Genomic DNA, 20,307 nt, shown 5'->3' with positions numbered 1-20,307 from the left:
AATGGCTGGCGGTGGTTCCCATCTCTCTGCCCCTGCCACCTGGCTGCCCCACCTGAGGAACACTGCATTCTTCGTACGTGGCTTATCCTGTTTTCTCTTCCTGCTGTGCTGGCCAGCGCCACCGGCACCACTGGTGACAAGGGGCATCTCCAACGTAGTCCTTATTTTAGTGACGATGGTTTTGGGTTTCATATTTTAACATTATGTTCCATTGGCTTTTGAAAATAGTATTTTTCGTGTGTAAGCAGTTCCGTTCTCTCTTTGTTTGTTTACCAAGTGCTTCCAGGGCATATGGAGGAAATATTTTGTTTGGTTTTCCAGTAACCAACCGTCTTTCTTCTCAGCACCATGGTTCTTGCGGGGGAAGCCCCCGATGAGCATGGTATTTGTGGGATGCAGAGGTTTATTCCCACCACCAAAGGCACAGAAGCCAGATCCGTCCTGTCTCCGGGCAGCTGCAGACAGGCAAACGCGGCAGACCCAGCCCTCGTTCAAGGCCCACCTTTCTCAGCGTCTGGACAGCGAAGGAAGCTGGGTTTTCCTGAACGAGGACCTGCCGGGATGCCCTCGAAGGAGTTGCGTACATCGTCTTCCCAGCTTCCCCAGACAGCTGTGGCCTTTCACTGCAGTAACTGGGCTTGAGTCGTTCAGACGCTGTTGACATCAGATTCGTGGGGACGAAGAGCAGCGGGCCACACACCCGTCAGAGCCGGGGGGTGTGGGAATCAGATGAACAATGGAATTCAAACCAAACTCACCTCAGGGAAGGCCTCCTGTGGATTTTGCATCCATCCTGCAATTATCCTTCGGTCACTGAGCCAAATATTGGAATGAAGATCCTCAGTGACCAGCAAACTGCCACACAGGCTTCCAGGACCTCGAGCAAGAGAAGGACCAAAGGCGCCTGCAGGCCCTCATCCCACTAAGAAGCTCGTGAAAGGTGGTGCATCCTTCTGGGCAATAGTAGGAAAAGCCCGGCGCTAGGGACGGAGAGGCCGGAGGCTGCTGTCGCCGCCCATGAAGACCTCCAGTTCTGACAGTGGAGTCTGGTTTGGGTTTAAAGAATGACAACAAGCCTAATCATTTGGGGCTCTAACTGCAGCCACTGTCCCAGGGCGATCTCCCTTCTGGAGCAAGTCACCGCAGCCTCTGGCGTCCGCAGTGGAGCTGAGATCCAGCCAGTCTGTCTCCATCCACACAGAGAATAGGCCCTGGGGATCCTGGCTCTGCCGCTGGCCTGAAGGGACTGGCTCACACCACGCTACGGGCACCACGCTCCGCCAGCACATGGAGGACATCGCGCCGGTGGGTCCTGGAGAGATGGCAACACGCAGCGGGGTACGTGGTAAGAGGCACGCCTCCCAGAAAGCGGGAGATAAATTCGGTGAAACCCAGGAGGGTGTCACCTCTCGGCATGTTCTGGGCTTCTCCAAAATGCAGGAGAAGTGGCATTCCTCACACCCACTGCCACGAAGAAAGATGCCAACGATCAAGGGACCCACACGACCTTACACTGTGCAGCTATGACCCATCTTCCTGGAGACCCTAGAGGCTCAGCCCTGAGTGACAGCCAAGGTGGGGAGGTCCCCCCAGCAGGCCGAGCAGCTCTGCCCCTGGAGGCGTGTGTGCCGAGGCCCCGGGGCAGACTGAGGTGCCACAGGCAGGCTCCAGAAAGACCCCGGAGGGGAGTGTCGTGGAGGGCCAAGGGTCTTGGAGCAAGGCCATCCCTTCTTCAAATAACTATTCTCTTTTTGATTAAAGAAAAATCCTTGCTTTCTTGTGTATTTGACCGTGTAACACTGAGGGGCCATGGGACTCCACATGCCCAGTGGGAGGCGGTCCCCTCCGACACACCTAATTTTGATGGGCAGCAGACCCGACAGTTGCTCCTAATCCCCGAGGCCCCAGCTTGAGCACATCCTGAAGGCAGTGCATGTGGCAGGGACGGGCGTGCCTGGAGCCTCCGTGGATGCTCAGCCTGGCGCGCGGGGCTCCCTGGACGCTGCGTTAGTCAGAAGAACCCAAGCTCCACCCGGGTAACAAATGAGCCCTGAAGGCACAGGGAGGTCTCCGAGACAGGGCTCCAGGGGCACACGGGGAGGGAGGGAAAGAGATCCCCCAGAGACCTCCAAGAACTGTCCTTAGAGCTGTCCCCGAGCTGTGGCTCTGACTCCTGTCCTTCATCAGCAAGCGTCACCTCTGGAAGGGCGTTAGCTCCCCAGACCTCCCAGGTCCCCCACCCTGGGGTCTGCAGGGGGCCTCCAGGGGCCAAAGCTGTGCAGGTGGGAACTGACAGCACCTGCGACAATCTGCTTGTTCATGCCACAGACCGATGGCTTATAAAGCTCTTGGGAGAGAGTCCTCCAAGCGGAGGCTCGGGGCTCAGCTCCCTCCTCCACGTGTCTTGGCCATGTGGGGGTCTTTCAATCACATGGTCGGGGGAGAGAGAGAGAAAGAGATAGAGGAGTGGGTTGGGGCTGCCCAGAAGGGCCTGGATCCCCTCAGGTTGGTCTCCTCGCCACACGGGCCGCCTCCCTTCACTGCTGGGAAGGGCAGCGTTCCTGAGAGCCTACGAGGAAATGGGACGGCGAGCATCCTGTGGGTCTCCACCCAACTTGTTTGGGGAGGAGAAAAATGCCCCTGAAGTTCAGGTGGCTCTGCTCAGGGTGCTGGGACCTGCGACCCGAGCTGCTGTCATGGTGAGGAAACCCTAGGGAGGCAAATGTCCTCAGGGGAAAGACTTCAAGCATCAAACTTGTCACTTGTCCTCAGGAGAGAGGGCGGGGGAGGGAGACGGAGACAGAGAGAGGGAGAGAAGAAGAGAGCAAGAGAGGGCGGCAGTGCCAGCAGGGACCCCGCGAGGGGACCTTTCACAGAGTGTGTAAAGCTGACAGGCTCTAAATGACTAGAAATCTGCTTGTTGGGCCATTTTTAAAAATAACTGGATGAACAGAAATTTGAGTTTGGTGTCGGTGAGCTTTTGAGTGAAGGGCCCTCAGCCTGAAGTGAGAAGCACCAAGCCAGGGGCCACCACCCCGAGGCAGCGTCGGCTGGCTTTCGTACAGTCACATGCCCTCCTGTGAGTTTGGTCCACGCCGGCTTAGGAGTTCGGGGCCAAGGGCGGATCCGCCCGAGGAGACCGGAGTGGCCCTGTTGGATGTGAAGCTAAAATCCTCACCTGGCCACGTGGGGTCCGCAGGCCGGTGGTCACACGACAAAATGGGAGTCCGGTGTCGGCCAGGGCGAGGGGCCAGGGGGTCAGAGTCCTGTGTGCGATGGAGGCGCAAAGAGCTCCCTTTATTGGGTGTTCATGCATTAACTTCTCCAATGTCCCGGGAAAGGACAAAAGAGCTGAACTTGTGTGGGTTTCTTGGCAGAAGAGGAAGGCGAAATTCCAGTTGTGAGTTACACAGGGTCCCGATGCCCCAGCTTGCAGCTTCCTGGCCATCTGACCATTTGACTCAGGACAAAGCAAAGAGGAGCAGAGGGAGACCTCAGGCCCTGGGCTCAGCTCCCGCCGATGCCTCACATCTGCCCTCGGGGCGCAGGTCGTGGCGTGCAGACCAGGGAATCCTGCTCAGGGTGCTCAGTCCAAGCCCGCCGGCCCCCACAGTCAGGCTCTTCCCGCTGAAGGGCCCAGCGCCTCCAGTCAGGAGCTCAGAGGTCAAAGTTCATGACGATAGAGGCGGGCTGGCCATTAGTGCCTGAGGGCAGGGCAAGCACGTTAAGGGGGACAGTCTGTGATATCCACTGACACCACAGGCAGCATGCACATGACTCGGACAACGAGGGCACCTTGGGGGGAGGGAGGTTCTGGGCGGGCTGTTTCTGAGATGGGGCTGCCATGTCCTGCACACAGAACACCAACGATGAACTGGGGGAGAAGAGTCCGGTTGTCTCTGGTCTCCCTGGACTTAAAGGGGGCGTCCAGACACAGCCAAAGGCAGCTTTATCCCTCAAGGAAAAACCAAACGGCCACTCCCCGAGAACACGCTGCCCTCGGTGTCTGTGACTCTCTCTCCCGGGACTGCCCTCCCAGGGAGCAGGCCTGGGGCTGCCATGGGCGCTCACCTGGCGGGCCCTGCCTCTCTCCTCGGTCCTCGCGGAGGAGCTCCATCCCGGCCGCTCGCGCCACCTTCCTTCTGCCAGGCAACAGCGCCACCTGGTGGCCATGCCTGCGTTCTCCAGCTGGTCCGCTATCCCAGCCTGGAAAGAACGTTTCAGAACACAAGACTCCCAACATAAGGACCTTTTTAAAATCAAAGAGCCTAATACCGGTGCCTACATTGGCTCCAACGGTTAAGAGTTCAAGTTCCTAAAAGTGCTCTTGAGAAAGCAGCTAGGGCGTGCCTGCGCCCCCCACCAAAACATGCGCACACTCAGATGTTCGAGCAGAAAAAGGCAAACCCGGGCACACACTGAGTACAGGGTTGCAAAAGTGGGCTGTGAAGACCCTCAAGGATGGAATTTCACTTGTATCTAAGCTGGTCATCACGGTTTTTCTTTAGTTTCTTGCACATATACAATATTAAAACAGCCAGTAGAGTCTGCACTTCGGGCAACGATTTTCCAAGGTTCTGTTGGGACCCGGTGACGAGGAAGCTTCTGACTCACATCATCGCATGTCCAAGTCAAGGGCATTACGCCCGGGGCTGCAGGGGCTCCAGAACACCCCTCGACTGTTTCTCAGGGGACATCGGTTCTGTCTTTCTTGGCTTGGTGGATGCAGTTGAAGGGGTCGTGCAGACTGGGTGTCCCGCGTCTGTCACCACACTGAGTGGTTGCTGGGTCTCCTCCCCTCGCTCCAGCCTGATGCAGCTCAGGTCCGGGAGGCCAGGCGCACTTTTCCAAAGAGGCGGAGAAAAGCGGCATGCGACACTCCTGGGGGCATGTGGGCAGGTGAAGAAGTTCATCTGTGCTGACCAGGATGGCTGGGGGCCAGGCTGTGCTGCCTCCTCAGTCTGGGGGAGCCCACACCCCAAGATGGCTCCAGGGAGGGTGCTCAGAGGGGCGGCAATGACCTGGGCGCTCTTTCTCCCCGGGAGAGGAAGCCAGAACCAAGAAGATCTGGAAAAAAGGCTGATTCAGGACATGCTTCTAGAGGAGCCAGAGCACAGGGGGCAGAGGGCTGGGAGAGGTGCAGAAGATGCCTCAGTGCCCTGGGTCCCCAGTTGGACCTCTGGGGCCAGTGCTGTCTGATCTCGGTGGCCCTGGGCCACTAACCTCACGGCAGCCTAGTCCAGAGCCTTCCTCATGGGGTGGATGAACTTGACCTTGGCACGCCAGTCCAGGACCGCCCTGGGGATGCCCACAGAGACCTGCTCCTGCGCCTTCTCACTGCTTCCACCTTTGAGACAGCGGCCCCTGTGCGTCAAAATGTGCAAAGCAGTCCCGGCAACCACCCACCCCTCCATTTCGGGGCATCAAAGTTGCTGGAGCAGTTACGACAGCTCTCCAATGTTCAGGAAAAGCGAGCAGGCAATTTCAATAACATCTTGTACGCATAGACGATGGTAATTTTGTGTGTCAACTCGGCCAGGTCATGGTGTCCAATTCTTTGGTCCAATACCAATCTAGATGTTGTTGTGAAGGTATTTTTTCAGATGAGATCAACATTGAAATTGGTGGACTTTGAGTAAGGCAGATCACTCTTAATAATGCTGGCGGGCCTCGTCCAATCAGTTGAAGGCCTTAAGAGAAAAGACTGGGTAACTGGTGGAAAGAGTCCATGGACTAAGGAGTGTTTCCAAGGCCCAGGCTCCCTGTAGCCATCACCAGACCTGGTCGGGGGTGGGTGGAACGTGAGAGAGGGCAGGATGTCAGACAGGAAACCAGACAGGGTCTCTCTGCTACAGTCTTAAGGTTGAATTCCTTCTCTTGGAAATGCTCTTCCATCCACAGACTCATTCACTTGGTTTCTCACCTATCTTTCTGAGTGCCACTGAATGCCTCCACCTGACCCTGTGCAGACAATCCGGGGGCCCATGGTAGCTCTATAACTTTTTAACTTTGTGACTTGGGGGACTTTTATGACCTATGAGTTCTCTGCTGGGAAAACAAGAAAGATAGTGTTGTTTTCCACCATCCAGGGTCCTTCGGGAGGCCCCGAGTGGACCGTGCTCTTTGACCTGCTTCCTCTGAAAATGGATGATGAGCAGATGGAGGGGACGAGTCGTCGCTGAGCTTGGGCATCTCATTGGAAACCAGCTGCACACGGATCGTGCTTCCTCTCTTTCCATCACTGCCTGATGTTCTGCCAATTGTTTAAATGGTAAGACCGGGTTGAAGCCTTGTACCTACCAGCAGTGAAATGTCTCCTTGTGCATGCTCTCTTCCTGGCTCTCTGGCTTGATAATTCCTCAACTGTCACCAGGAACCGAGGCAGGATGGGCCGGAGACCCCAGGTCTTAGCCCGCCGACCGCAGGCCCCCTGGGAGCAGCAGAGGAGCTCCGGCCTGGAGGAAGCGCCATCAGCCCTGTTCCCACCTGGGCATGCAGGTGCTGCCAGGTAGGCGAGGGGCACGGAGGAGGACAGGGAAAGAGTGCGGGAGGAGGTGCTTGCCCGGCGCGTGGGGAGGGCGCAGGGCTGGTCCCACAGCCACACACTGTCCTGGGGACGGCAAACGTGGAACAGATGGGTTTGGTCACAATAAGACAGGGGCATCCGCCGGTGGGCAGGAGACCGCACCCTTCCTCCCGCTGTGCAGACAGCCGCCCACCACTGCCCCGCAGCACTGGCTGCAGCTGTAAACTGAGGCAGCTGCCATTTCCCCCGAAATGTACTTTCTCCAAGCCGGGCCTTGGTCCACGGGAGACCCCAGGGCCTGTGAGCGCCTCGGACTGCTGGTCCACCAGAGGGCGCTGCGCCTGCGTGAGCAGCTGGTCCCATTACCCATGTGGCGGCTGGGTTTCCAGCACCAGCTGTGGGGTCAGGCTCAGGCTGCTCAGGGCGTGCAGAAACCCAGTAGCAGCACCCCTGCAGGGGCCCTCGGGCTCCAGGCTGCCCCCGGAACCCCGCGGTGTCCAGCGAGGCATGGGGTCTCCCCGCCTCCCTGGGTTTATCCTCATTTCCCACGTTTCTGCATTAAATGGGATTGCAAAACTCAGATGATATATTTATTTTTATATCATTTTAAAGGCAGCCAAAACCTCAAGCTAAGAGATGATCATTTGTAATGCTTTTACTATCAAAAATCAAAAATGTTACCTCATCCTGCAGAAAAGGTGCCTCCCGCCGTCACCGCTCCTCCGGGCAACAGCGGACACCTGCCCGCGCCAGGCCTCAGCGTCGCAGCCTCCACGTCTCGGAAAACGAAAAGAGCCTCCTTTGCGCAGCCCACAGACACCCCTCTCGGACAGCCAGCCTCACCTGCAGGTAGCAGCTGTGGGGGTGATGGGGTCTTAGGACGAGTGGGAGTTTAAATATTTTCACTTAAGACAAAAGTGCTTGAAGATCCCAAGCTTCAAATAGATTGTAATAGAAAGTCCCAAAGTCGCTTTATTGACAGGTATTTCGGCCTCCACAGCTCAGAGCAGATGGCAGCTGAAACAGTCACCTCGGAAACATCCCTCTCAGCATCCTAAAGCAGCTGTGCAGATCCTGGGCCAACGGGGTACCTGACAGGTTTTCGGGGGGAGAATGAGTCTGTTGTCTCTCCAGTCACTGCTCTGACCTCTCAGTGGGAAAGGGGTGGGAGGAAAGCATGAAGACAAACGTATCGTGAATCTGTTCCCCGCCTTTAAGAGAATATACGAAATGGTGAATCTCTTGTACATGGGAGAGGTTACCGTTAAGACACTCATTGAATTTCCATTCTATACACACACACAAAACACTATTCCAGGCTATCATTTGCCACTACTGGCATATTGCCTCGAAATCAGTTAGCAGTCTTTGTGATTTAGGACAAATATCTACTGGCTTATACAGTGTCTTGACTAATTGTCCATTTTCCTCAATATCAAATCGACTGGATTTTAATATTTTAAGCTCAAAGAATTCACAAACCGTCATGTGGACGTGATGAGTAGATTTGTAATGTTTCAAACTCCCTGTAGAATCTAGAAATGCAAACTTTTAAGGTGAAAGGGATTGAGGGAGAAAGCCATTTAGAGAGAGTGAAGACTCATGGTTTTCGGTCCTCAAAAGAAGCCACTGGACTTCTGCTTCTGGTCACAATGGAGTAACAATGAGGGGACAAAAGCTCCCACCCTAAACAGCTCCGTCATGGCCACAGGCAGTGCAGGGGGACTGGAGCGCAGCCCTGTGTCACCCCAGCTGTCTTCCTGGAGCCAGAGAGCTGTGGGTGCCGGAGGGAACCTCGAAAGGGCCCGATGGCCCCGAGTTCTGGGGAGAGAACTCAGTTCAGGGGGATCAGGCGGTGGTGGTGGCAAGGAGGAGTCCCAGAGAAGCAGCAGCTTCAGGAAAAGGGAACCCGCAGGGACACACAGTGGGCCACAGAGTCCTTCCTGAGCGTAGACCGTGCCTGCCATGAGGGAGACTCCACAGACACGCGGACCCGGGCAGGACTGTGAGGTTGTCAGTTGAAGAGCCAGACTCGACCAGGACTGAGAGCCATTTGAGACTGACCAGCAAGCGTGGAGACATGGTGACTGTTCTGGGCACCCAGGGTAGGCCCGGGTCACCCTCCCTTAGTAGGGCTGATTATCCCAGAGGTGAAGGCAGCTCTAGACGTCCCCTATCAAGGACGAGAAAACAAGCTGTAAAAAGTCCAAATCGTTTGCAAGATTTACCTGCTGCCGAGACAAACGTCAACACTCTTCAAAGAAAGACAACAACACACTGACAGTGAGCAGCATCATCTGATTTCTAAGGGGCACAGAGTTGTTCATAGTGTCTCCTTACTCTCCTTCTATTGTCTGTGGATCAGCGTCAACGGCCTGCTTTCATTTCTGGGCCTGGTCATGGTGTCTTCTCTCCGTTTCTCTCAGTCAGTCTGGCGACATGTCCACTAGCTGTGCAGATTGTTCATGGAACCAGCCTTTGGCTTCATTGATATTGTCTACTTTTCTGTCTTCAACTCCGTCGGTTTCTACTCGAGTCATTATTTCCCTCCTCCTGCTTGCATTTGCTTTAATCAAAAGCTCTTCTTTCCCTGGTTTTCCTGGGGGAGAAGTTTACATATCGATCAGAGTCTTTCTCTGCTGACACGTGCGTCAGTGCTGTGAAGGTCCCAGCAGCGCTCCCTAGGTGTGTCCCACAGATTCTGATACGATGCATTTTCATTTTCCCTTAGTTCAGAATATTTTTACATTTCCCATTGAGACTCCCTCTTGGATGCACGGGTTGTTTAGAGGTCGGTTGTTCGATTTCCAGCTAGGTCGGGTATCTTCACGTTATTGATTTCAAGTCTAATTCCGCTATGGTCTGAGGACATGCTGTTGGGAGAGGATGACTTCAGACTCCTCCTCGGGCACGTGAGGGTGGGCCATGGGCCTGGAGCACTTCCTCCCTGAGAGATGAGGGGCCACACAGCCTGTGCTGGACTTGTCACCTTGTCTTTCCCTGTTTCAGACGCAGCCAATGCTCCTTGTTCTATTAAAGCAGGTGTGTCATATGGCACCTGGCCACCCCCACTGCTGTATGTGTCCCCTGTGGGACAGGTGGAGGAAAATATGGAGCCTCTTATGGGACAAGAAGGGTACACGCAGGCTCCTTACAGACAGCATATAGTTGTGTATCGCTGCTTCTTCCATTCTGACAATCTGTCTTTAACTGATGTGTTTAGAACTGTTATCTTGCTAGCCGTTTTATATTTGCCACATTTGTTCTTTTTTTATTTTCCTTCTTTTTCTGCCTTCTTCAGGTTAATTCAGCATTTTTTATTATTCCATTTTATCTCTTCTATTGTCTTACTATTAAATCTTTTTTAAAAAACCTTTTTGGGTAGTTGCCCTAGAGCTCACGATATACGTTAAAATAATCTGAGTCCACCAACAAATATGATACTGCTTCATATGTAAGATGTTAAGAAACAAAATTCAACTGAGTAAATTTGAAGATTTAATTGGTTCTGTTAACTGATTCTTGAATTGGGCAGCATCTCATCTGGCAAGCCGAGAGATGTTCTGAGGGGTTACACCACCTGAAAGGTTTTTATAGTACGGAGGGTGAGACAAGGAAAGGAAGTCATCAGCAAGGAAGAGATGAAAGTTCATTGAGGGAAAGTAAATGCTCAGGTGATGATGGCTTCTCATTGGCTGAGCTTGTTGCTGAGCAAGAAGGAAGTCATCCTTCCTCCTGCTGGAGCAGCAAAGTAGTTGCACTTCCTGTTGGGGAGTGCAAGGTAGGTCTCTTCCTATTGGGGACCTCTTCCTGTTAGGGTCAGTAAGTGACCTCTTCCTTTTGGAGTCAGTAACTCATATCTTCCTGTTGGGGTCAAAAACTGACCTCTTCCTGTTGGGGTCAATAACTGACCTCTTCCTGTTGGGGTCAGTAACTGACATCCTCCTGTTGGGGTCAGTAACTGACATCCTCCTGTTGGGGTCAGTAACTGACATCCTCCTGTTGGGGTCAGTAACTGACATCCTCCTGTTGGGGTCAGTAACTGACATCCTGCTGTTGGGATAATTGATGATAGGTAGTAGGGCATGAGGGCTCCCTCTACAGGCCTTCATGACTCCAACTTTAGTTGAGGTTTCCTTTATTAATCTTAGTGGTTGCCCTAGGATTTAAAATATACTTTGAAATAATCTGCGTTCACCAACAAATAATCCTCTACTGCTTCCTGTATAAGGTAAGGACCTTATGTTCCCAATTCCTCCCTCCTGTACCTGTCCCCATGGTTGTCAGACATTCCACATTTCCATATGCTATAATCATCCAATTCATTGTTACTATCATTGTTTAAAACAGTCAGTTATCTTGCAGAACAGTTAAAAGTAAGGAAAGTATATTTTACCTTCATTTCTTCCATTTCTGACTCTCTTCCTTTTGTTTCTAGGTTCAAATTTCTGACTCTATCACATTTCTTCTGCCTGAAGCACTTCCTTAAACATTTCTCATAAGGCAAGTCAGCTAGAAACAAATTCCCTCTGTTTCTATTGGTTTAGGAAAGTCTTTATTTCTCCATTAGTTTTGAAAGATATTTTTACTTGATATAGAATTCTGGGTTGACTGTTATTTTAACCCTTTAGAGACGTCACTCCCTTATCTTACTCACATGGTTTCTGATGAGAAATCTACTGTAATTCTTATCCTTGTTGCTCTGTAGCAACCTGGTTCTTATAGTCTGGCTGCCTTCAAGATTTTCAGCATTTTGAATATGATTTGCCCAGGGGTGTGCGTGCGTGTGTTTGTGTGTGTGTGTGTGTGTGTGTGTGTGTGCACGCTTGGATGTTTATCCTAGTTGGTATCTTTTGAGCTTCTTGGATCAGTGCTGTGGTGTCTATCACTAATTTTGGAAAATTCTCAGCAATTATTTCTTCAAATATTAATTCTGTCTTCTTTTTTTCCCCTGGTATTCAAATTACACATATGTAATACTGTTGATAAGAACACACAAGCTCCTCCTGATAAGTTTTCAGTGCACAACACAGTGTGTGACCTTCGGGCAGCATGGCGTACGGGGAGTCTCTAGAACACACTCGTCCCATGTGACTGAGACTTTGTGCCTGCTGGACGACCCCACCCTCCCCAGCCCCTGGCTGCCATCATTCCACCCTCTGCTTCTGTGACAGTGACAACCTGAAGTCCCTCAGAGGAGTAGAACCCTAGATTGTTGTCCTCCTGTGACTGTCTTATTTCACTCAGCACCACGTCCTCGAGGTGCCTCTGCATTGTCACACGTGGCAGGATTTCCTTGCTATTGAAAGCTGGTGATATTCCTGCTGTGAGTACAGGTGATGTTTTCTGTGTCCATTCCTCGGCCGATGGACATTTGAGCTGTTTCTGCATCCTGGCTGTCGTGAATGATGCTGCAGTGAACACAAGAGCAAGACCCCTATTGAGACCCTCACTTCAATTCTTCTGGATTTATACCCAGAAGTGGGACTTCTAGATCCTGTGGTAATTCTATTTTTTTTTCCTGCTTTATCTCCCCAAACCCCCCTGTACATAGTTGTATATCTTAGTTGCAGGTCCTTCTAGTTGTGGGATGTGGGATGCTGCCTCAACGTGGCCTGATGAGCGGTGCCATGCCCACGCCCAGGATCCAAACGCTGGGCCGTCGCAGTGGAGTATGCGAACTTAACCACTTGGCCATGGAGCCGGCCCCGGTAATTCTATTTTTAATCTTTTGAGGGACCTCCATACTCTTTTTCATAGTGGCTGCACCACCTTACATTCCCACCGACAGTACACACGGGTTCCGTTTTCTCCACGTCCTTGCAGGCACCTGTTATTTTCTGTTCTTGATCACGGCCATTCTGATGGGTGTGAGGTGGCATCTCAGTGTGACTTTGACTTGCATTTCCCTGATGATATATTGAGCATCTTTTCATGTACCCGTTGGCCATCTGTATGTTTCTTCTGAGAAATGTCTATGCAGGTCCTTGGTCCATTTTTAAATTAGGTTTTTGCTATTGCGTTGTAGGAGTTCCTCATATATTTTGCATATCACCCCCTTATCAGTTCTATCGTTTGCAAATATTTTCTCTCTTTCCGTAGGTTGCCTTTTCACTCTGGTGATGGTTTCCTTTGTGTGCAGAAGCTTTGTAGTTTGATGTAGACCAAGTTGTCTGTTTTTGCTTTTGTTGCCTTGGCTTTTGGTGTCAAGTGCAAAAATCATTGCCAAAACTGATGTCGTAAAGGCGAGGATGCCCACTCTCTCCACTTCTCTTCAGTGCTGGAATCCTCAGCCAGAGCAATCAGGCAAGAAACAGAAATAAAAGGCATCCAAATTGGAAAGGAAGAAGGAAGGTTATCTGTGTTTGCAGATGACGTGGTCTTTTAAGTAGAAAACCCTAAAGACTCCACAAAAAAACTGTTAGATCTAATAAACAAATTCAGTAAAAGAGCAGGATACAAAATCAATGTATAAAAATCTGTTGCCTTTCTGCACATCCACAGTGAACTATCCAAAAAGGAGCTTAAGAAAATAATGCCATTTACAATAGCATCAAAAAGAATAAAATACTTAGGAATGAAATTAACCAAGGGAATGAAAGCCTTGTATGCTGAAAATGATAAGACATTGCTCAAAGAAATTGATAAAGACACAAATACATGGAAAGACATCCTGCGCTCATGGATTGTAAGAGTGACTATTGTTAAAATGTCCATGATACCCAAAGCAGTCTACAGATTCAATGCCATCCCTACCAAAATCAGAATGGTAGGGGCTGGCTGGGTGGCACAGCAGTTAAGTTCGCATGTTCCACTTCGACGACCCAGGGTTCGCCCATTCCAATCCCTGGTGCGGCACCACTTGGCAAGCCATGCTGTGGTGGGCGTCCCACAAATAAAGTAGAGGGAGATGGGCAGTGATGTTAGCTCAGGGCCAGTCTTCCCTGGCAAAAAGACGAGGATTGGCAGCAGATTTAGCTCAGGGCTAATATTCCTCAAAAAAAAAAAAAATCACAGTGGAAGTTTACAGAAGTAGATAAAACAATCCTTAAATTCACGTGGAGTCACCAAGGACCCGGAACAGCCAAAGCAATCTTGAAGGAAGAACACAGCTGGAGGCATCAGCTGCCTGGTTCAAACTATCCTAAAGCTACAGTAATGAAAACAGTGTGGCGCTGGCATAGAGACAGACACACAGGCCAACGGAACAGAATCGAGAGCCCAGAAGGACACCATACGTATGCGGTCAACTGATCTTCAACATGGGAGCCGAGATTAGTCAACAGGGAAAGGCCGGTCTCTTAACAATGGTGCTGGAAAACTGGACATGTGCATGCAGGAGAATGAAAACGGACTCTTCTCTCACACCATCCACCCCACAAACCAGCACAGACTCACCAAGGACTTAAACGTGACACAGGAACCTGTGAGATCCCTGGAAGAAGACTCAGGGATGGCCTCACCTTTCTTATCCATGCCCGAGTTCCTCCTCTCTTCCATCTTCTTTCACATGGAGTAGCATTGTCTCATGTTTCCCAGCGTCCTGGTCTGAAAGTGGGATGTCCACTCGCATTAGTGTGTGGTCGCCCTGAAGTGCACCTGCATCCTCGATATGATGCTGAGGTTGGACGTCAGGATTGTAACACAGTTGCTTACACGTGGCTTTTGCCCTATTTTGGACAGTCTCCTCAGCGGCGTCCTGGACATCAGATTGCTGGGTCAAAGTTGACGTTTTATGGTTTTTGAGATGTTTCTGTTGAGCATTTTTCAAATGACACCTTGCACCTCCCACGAGCGTGGCTGTAACACAGGCCCCTCCTCTTCTCTGCTCAGTGCCACCCCTTGGGAGGTCCCAGCCCTTCTCTTTGAGGTCATTTGTCCCCTCAGGCTGTCCTGCTGTGTAGAACTGGGGGATGCCTCCTGTGGAACTTGAGGACCAGAGGTCAGCCCAGGAAGGCAGCTTCTCAGCAGAACCTAGGCCGTGGCTGGAGCCTGGAGGCTACAGGGCCGGGGCGCCTCCTGCCTGAGGCTGGGGAAGCCCCCTGCCCTACAGCCTCCACCTTCATTTCTGGACTGAAGGTCAGATGCCCCACCCTGGGGCCCAGGAGGAGCCCCTCCAACAGCCGACGAGGGTCCCAGGGAGAGGCCGGTCCAGTGACTGTTCCCTATTGTCAGGCAGAAGCAAAGTCACAAGATGACACGTCATGAGCCATGAGGTGGGGGTCGGTGGATGGGCCAGCTCCATCTGCCCATTAGGGCTTGAAAGTGTGGATGGTGGGTCACAGGTGCTGTCTCTGCGCCCCTCTGCCCAGCCTCATCGCAGCTCAGTGGCAGCCTGCGGCTTTGTGCCGTCTGCAGGTTGCACAACACTGTGCAGCCTTCTCACCGTGAGTCCAGGTGGGCAGGGGAGAGTGGTAGGGAGAGGTGAGCGCAGATCTCATGTCGGAGCCACTGTCCCGGAGCCTTGGTGGCTGGCTTGACTCAGGGAGTACATGGGGATTGTCCTGGACACTACCTCGCCCTCCCCTGATGGGATGGGCTCCCCAGCGTCTCCAGCACTAGAGGGGCTCGCAGAACCTTGGGGTCCGAGCTGGAGGCCTAGGTGGGTGAGGCGCCTTGGGCAGGCAGCCTGTGCCTGAGACCTCAGGGTCTTCATCACCCAAGTGCTGGCACCAGAATGCTTGAGAGTCAGACGTTTCTAACTTGGTTTTATTCAGGGGCTTCTGCTGTGTATCCAGGAGCCGTCCAGGGCGTGAACTAGAAGAGACGCCACCACCCATGGTAACTTCAGGAAACAGTGGACGTCAGCACAATAAATGGGCACTGCATGGTGTCAAGTGCTCAAGAGAAAACTGAAGCAGGGGACGTGGGGGGGTTTCAGTTTTAGGGGGTGGCCAGGAGGGCCTGGCCGAGACCACAGGTGGGCGGGGATCACCCTCCTCCCATGGGAGGGACAGAGTGGGGCTTCCCCACCATTGGAGGGTCTCGTCGGGATGGGGAAGCTGATGTCCCTCCTGAGCAGGAGAGAGACATGATGGACACCTGGCTGGGGGGGTCTCTGGGCCATGGTGGCCACTGTGCCAGGGCCAGGCTGAAGGTTAAAGGGCGAGAGCAGGACGCAGGAGGGTGGCAGCCAAGGGGTATCCAGTGCTGGGGTGATGCTAAGCCCGAGCAGGGCCACCCCTCAACCCTGAGGGGCCATGTGCCTGGGCTCAGACTGGTAAGGACCTGGGGCTATTGATGTCCAGTCAGTCCCTGTGGATCAGGGCCACGTAGAGGAAAGGCCATGGGCTTGCAGGACTGACCGCAACCACGAGGTCATCCTGCTGCTCCTCTGTTCCATTTCCAGTGGCTGCACGACTGCAGAGGGAGATGGCAGATCTGGAGGGCCCCACCTGACACCCTGAGGGGCAGAGGCTCAAGACCAAGTGGTGAGTTCTCACCCTGTCCTCCTACCACCTCCTTGACCGCCGGGTCCTGATGAGTGGGGCCCTGGCCCCAGCTGTCCACCCATGCCACCTGGCTCACGCCCCACTCTGGCACTGCGCATCATATGGCCTCGGACAGTGTTAATCCTTGGAACCTCAAAGCCCCACTCATAAGGAGGGTTGGGCAAGAAGTGAATGACGGGGCGGTGTGTTGGTTCCTGCCCTGCCAGGCAAACCTGGCACCCTGCACACTGCCCGCGTCACACCTGGCCAGTGGGCGAGCTTCGGGATGGGGCCTGTGCACACCACACCTCTGCCTGCACCCCCAGCACATCTGGAGTGTGTGCTCACGGGGGGTCAGCCAAGTGCAGAGGAGGAGCTGGACACACAGGCACATGCACATTCACATGTGCACAGCACACACCTGCTCACACACGCACACATGTGTACGCTTTCACAGGTACACATTCAAACACACACAGCATATACCTGCTCACACACATGTGCACACATTCACACGCACACAGCATACACCTGCTCACACACACACACATGCGCACACATTCGCGCATTCACACCCACACAGCGTATACTTGCTCACACATGTGCACATGTGTATATTCACACATGAACGTTTATATGCACACAGCATGCACATCTTCATATATGCACACATGATCATGCATTCATACGTGCACATTTGCGCACACAGCATGCATGTGCTCACACATGCACACATGAGTGTACACACTTGAGCAGGACACACATGCACGCACACACACTGGAGAGCGGCTCAGCCTCTCTGTGAGGTGGGAGGGTGCTGGTTCTCATTGCCTCTGTGGGAGCCAGAGCTGGAGGGCGACCGCCGTGCAGGGTGACATTGGCATCAACAGGCCAACAGCACTCAGAGCTGGCGTGGTGCCTGTGAGGGTTGTTGTTCGCATTGGTGTTACTCTTATGAGGTTCTTTGTGTCACAGATGTACAGAGACCCCTCACCCACCACTCCCTGCCAGGTGAGAGTCCGTGTGCCAGCCAGCCACCCCCTTCCCTGTCCCAGCAGGAATCGCTTGAGTCCAGCACCGTCGGCATCCAGTACCAGGAGGGAGTGAGAGGACAGCTGTCCCTTCGCTGGACAGGAGGCCCCCGAGAAGATGTGCTTCTCCTTATGTCAAAGTACAGATGAGCCCAGGAAAACATGATTCGGGGATTTGGGGACCTAGATGAGCTGATTTTAAGTTCACATGGAGAAATCACTGAACAAGAAAGTCCAGGAAAACTTGAGGAGCTGTCACCAGAGGGACGAGCCTGACAGCAATGAAAACACAGAGATGACTCAGTGTGATGCTGCCGTGACCCAGAACAGCCTTTCCAAGGGAACACGCGTCCCGGGAGCCACTTACAACAAGTGACACATGCACCCCACAGAGTCACGTGTCTCTGTGGGAAATGTGTAATCGGAGTCAGAGAAGAGCACGGAACAGGGAAATGTCTGCCCTTCCGATTTCCTGAGTGGAGGGTGCTTCCGCAAACCCGCTCTTTAAAAGACCAAACAGCAAAGGGACATGAGGTGGAAGCTGACACCTGAGGGAGGACAGCGGCTCCTGATGACGAGGCATCCTATCACCTCGCTGCTGAGAGACATGCGGATGAAGCTGGGAAGCCCTTCAGGCTGCACCTGTCACCCCATGGCCTGGTGGAATGGCAGCACCCCGAAATTCCGCCCACTGCCCGGCACCCTGACTGCTCTTGTCCATAGCAGTTGGAGGCACTTGTCTCCTTTGTGAGCGGCTCTGCCGTCTCACACTGCCCACCTCGATGTGAGTGCAGGAGGCACAACTCACACCGCAACTGGTCAGTCAGGTGAGCATGACATGTTCCCTCCCCACTTCAGGCCATTTTGAGGACAGTGGCCACGGGGTGGGTGATGCTGGCCTCCCTTGGCTGTGGCCAAAGTTACACCAACCCATGAGTCTCAAGGGCAAGCTGGGCTCAGGCAACCCTCCCCTGGCTCCGTGGGGTGAGGGTGCTGCCTATGGTTCCTATGTCCATGGGGGAGGCTGAGGTCAGAGCCTAGACAACTTGTCCAGAGCTGGAGGAGGGAGAGGAGAAGGAGGAAGAAGAGGAGGATGGAGGAGAATAGACAAGGAGGGGGCAGAAGGGGAAGGATGGATGAGGAGTGGGAGATTGAGGAGGTGCAGGGGATAAGAAGAGGAGGAGGGTCATAGATTACGACAGAGGAGGAAGAGGAGGAGGATAGAGGAGAATAGATGGGGAGGATAGTGGAGGAGGAGGACAGGAGGAGAGTATGGGGGAGAAGGATGGGCAGGAGGGGGACTCAGGAGGAAGAGGGGGAAGAAAGATGAGATGGGGAGGAGGAAAATGGAGGAGGAGAATGAAGAGGTGGAGGAGAATAGATAAGGAAGTGGGAAAGAGGAAAAGGACAGTAAAGGAGAAGGTAGAGGATGAGGAGGCGGAGAACAGCGGGGGAGGATGGAGGATTGGGACGATAGAGAAGAGGGCGGATTGAGGAGGACGAGGATGGATGACGTGAATGGAGGAGGATCCAAGGGGGAGTATGATGGAGGAGGATGGAGAAGGAGGAGGAGGATGGAGGAGGAGGAGGGTTAGGATGTGGACATAGGAGGAGAATGCAAGAGGAGGAGGGAGGACTGATGAGCAAGGAGAGGGAGGATGAGATGGATGCAGGAGGAGGACTGAGGAGCAGGAGGAGGATGGAAGAAGGAGGAGGAGGAAGATGTAGAAGGAGGAAGAAGGATGCAGATGGAGGGGAAAGAGGAGAAGCAGGATGGAGGAGTGATGACAGACATGGTGAGGATAGAGAAAAAGGAGAATAATACGGATAGAGGCAGAGGAGGAGATTTTGGAGCAGGAGAATGAAGAGGAGAAGGAGGATGGAACTGGAGGAGGGTGGAAGAGGTTGGAGTAGATTTAGGAGGAGGAGAGGGAGAAGGAAGATAGAGAAGGATGGAGGAGAGAGATCCAGAAGGAGTAAGAAAGAGGTGGCTGGGCAGGAGGGAGGAGGATGGTGAGGTGGGAGGAGGAGGAGATTAAGGAGGAGGAGGAAGAGGGAGGAGGAGAAGGATGGAGGAGTAGGAGGAAGAATGATGGAGGACGAGGATAGAGGAAGATCAGAGGTCCCAGGGCAGGCAGTGAGGGGCCAGGATGGATCCTAGTGGAGGTTGTACCCCTATGAGCCCCGGGTCTGGTCGTCAGACTGAGAAGCACAGGGAAGCTGAGTGAGGGGTGTATGGGAACCTGCTGTACCAGTTTTTAATTCAAGGTAAGAGGTTTGAAACGACAATATAGGTCTTCTCCACCCACGGCTCCCAAGCAGAGGGAGAGGAGGAGGGAAGTACACTGAGGGCTCTGGGGACAGGGATTGTCCAGCCAGACAGCGGGCATGTGCACCCAGGTCCACTGCTCACACGCTAGCACCTGCCCCACCTATCCTGTCCCTGCTTGGTGACAGGACCCTCTACCAGAGGCCCTTAGCCATCAGGGATTAAAGGCTAAGTCAGGCCTGGCTCCACTGACCTGCACATTGACCCAGAAGCCCCATTGTTGGGTGGAATGGCAATGCTCTGAAGTTCCGCTTGCTGCCCGGCATTCTCTGCTCTGGTCCATAGCAGCTGAAGGCAGTTGTGCCCTCTGTGAGCAAATCTGCCATCTCACACTGCCCAATTCCATGTGAGTGTTGTGTTCCTACAGGAGGCGCGGCTCGGAGAGGTGAGCAAGGCCTGTCCACTCCTCCCTTCAGGCCACTTTGTGAACAGTGGCTACCAGTGGTGCAGGGGGCACTGGCTTCCCTTGTCTGTGGCCAAGGTGACACCGAGCCCTGAGCCCTGATTGCAAGCTGAGCTGGGGCAGCCCCCCACAAGCTCCATGGGGTGGGGGCTGCCAATGGTGCTGGTGCCCACGGGTGGAGGCTGAATTTAGTGCTCGGAAAACATGCCCAGAGGTGAAGGAGGAGGAAGAGGCAGGAGGAGGTGGCAAGTGGGGAGGATGGATGAGGAAGAGTAGGTTTTGGAATGAGGAGGGGGTAAGAGGTTGAGGAGGGAGATAGAGAAGGACAAAGAGGAAGGAGGAGGATAGAAGAGAACAGAGGAGGAGGATAGTGGAGGAGGAGGACGGGGGCGAGCATGGGGGAGAAGGATTAGTAGGAGGGGGATGCAGAAGGAAGGGAAGGAAGAAGATGGAGAAGGAGAAAGAGAGTGGAGGAGAATAGATGAGGAAGGGAGGGAGGGGCAGGAGGAACATGGCGCTAGAGGTGGAGGTGGATGAGTAGGATGCAGAGGACAGTGGAGGAAGATGCAAGATGGGGAGGATGGAGG

At 53.4% G+C, this 20,307-nt stretch overlaps 2 long non-coding RNA genes across 3 annotated transcripts; both read left to right on the top strand.

Moving 5' to 3' along the window:
- Positions 1 to 10,539: 10,539 nt before the first annotated feature.
- Positions 10,540 to 13,537, top strand: LOC139074397 (uncharacterized). Of its 2 annotated transcripts, XR_011523986.1 has the most exons (4): positions 10,564 to 10,757; positions 10,965 to 11,029; positions 12,094 to 12,237; positions 12,629 to 13,537. It is a non-coding gene; the product is annotated as an uncharacterized lncRNA (long non-coding RNA). The 2 variants fall into 2 exon arrangements; XR_011523985.1 differs by lacking the exon at positions 10,965 to 11,029 and having other exon boundaries at positions 10,540 to 10,757.
- Positions 13,538 to 14,605: 1,068 nt separating this feature from the next.
- Positions 14,606 to 18,925, top strand: LOC103540363 (uncharacterized). Its single transcript, XR_011523984.1, has 4 exons — positions 14,606 to 14,742; positions 15,244 to 15,307; positions 15,876 to 15,957; positions 17,016 to 18,925. It is a non-coding gene; the product is annotated as an uncharacterized lncRNA (long non-coding RNA).
- The last annotated feature ends 1,382 nt before the right edge of the window (positions 18,926 to 20,307 follow it).

The sequence above is a fragment of the Equus przewalskii genome, chromosome 11 (genome assembly GCF_037783145.1).
Source record: "Equus przewalskii isolate Varuska chromosome 11, EquPr2, whole genome shotgun sequence".
Taxonomy (NCBI): Eukaryota; Metazoa; Chordata; class Mammalia; order Perissodactyla; family Equidae; genus Equus; species Equus przewalskii.
The sequence above is the reverse complement of the archived record's forward strand: the minus strand, read 5'-3'. Positions and strand labels throughout refer to the sequence as shown.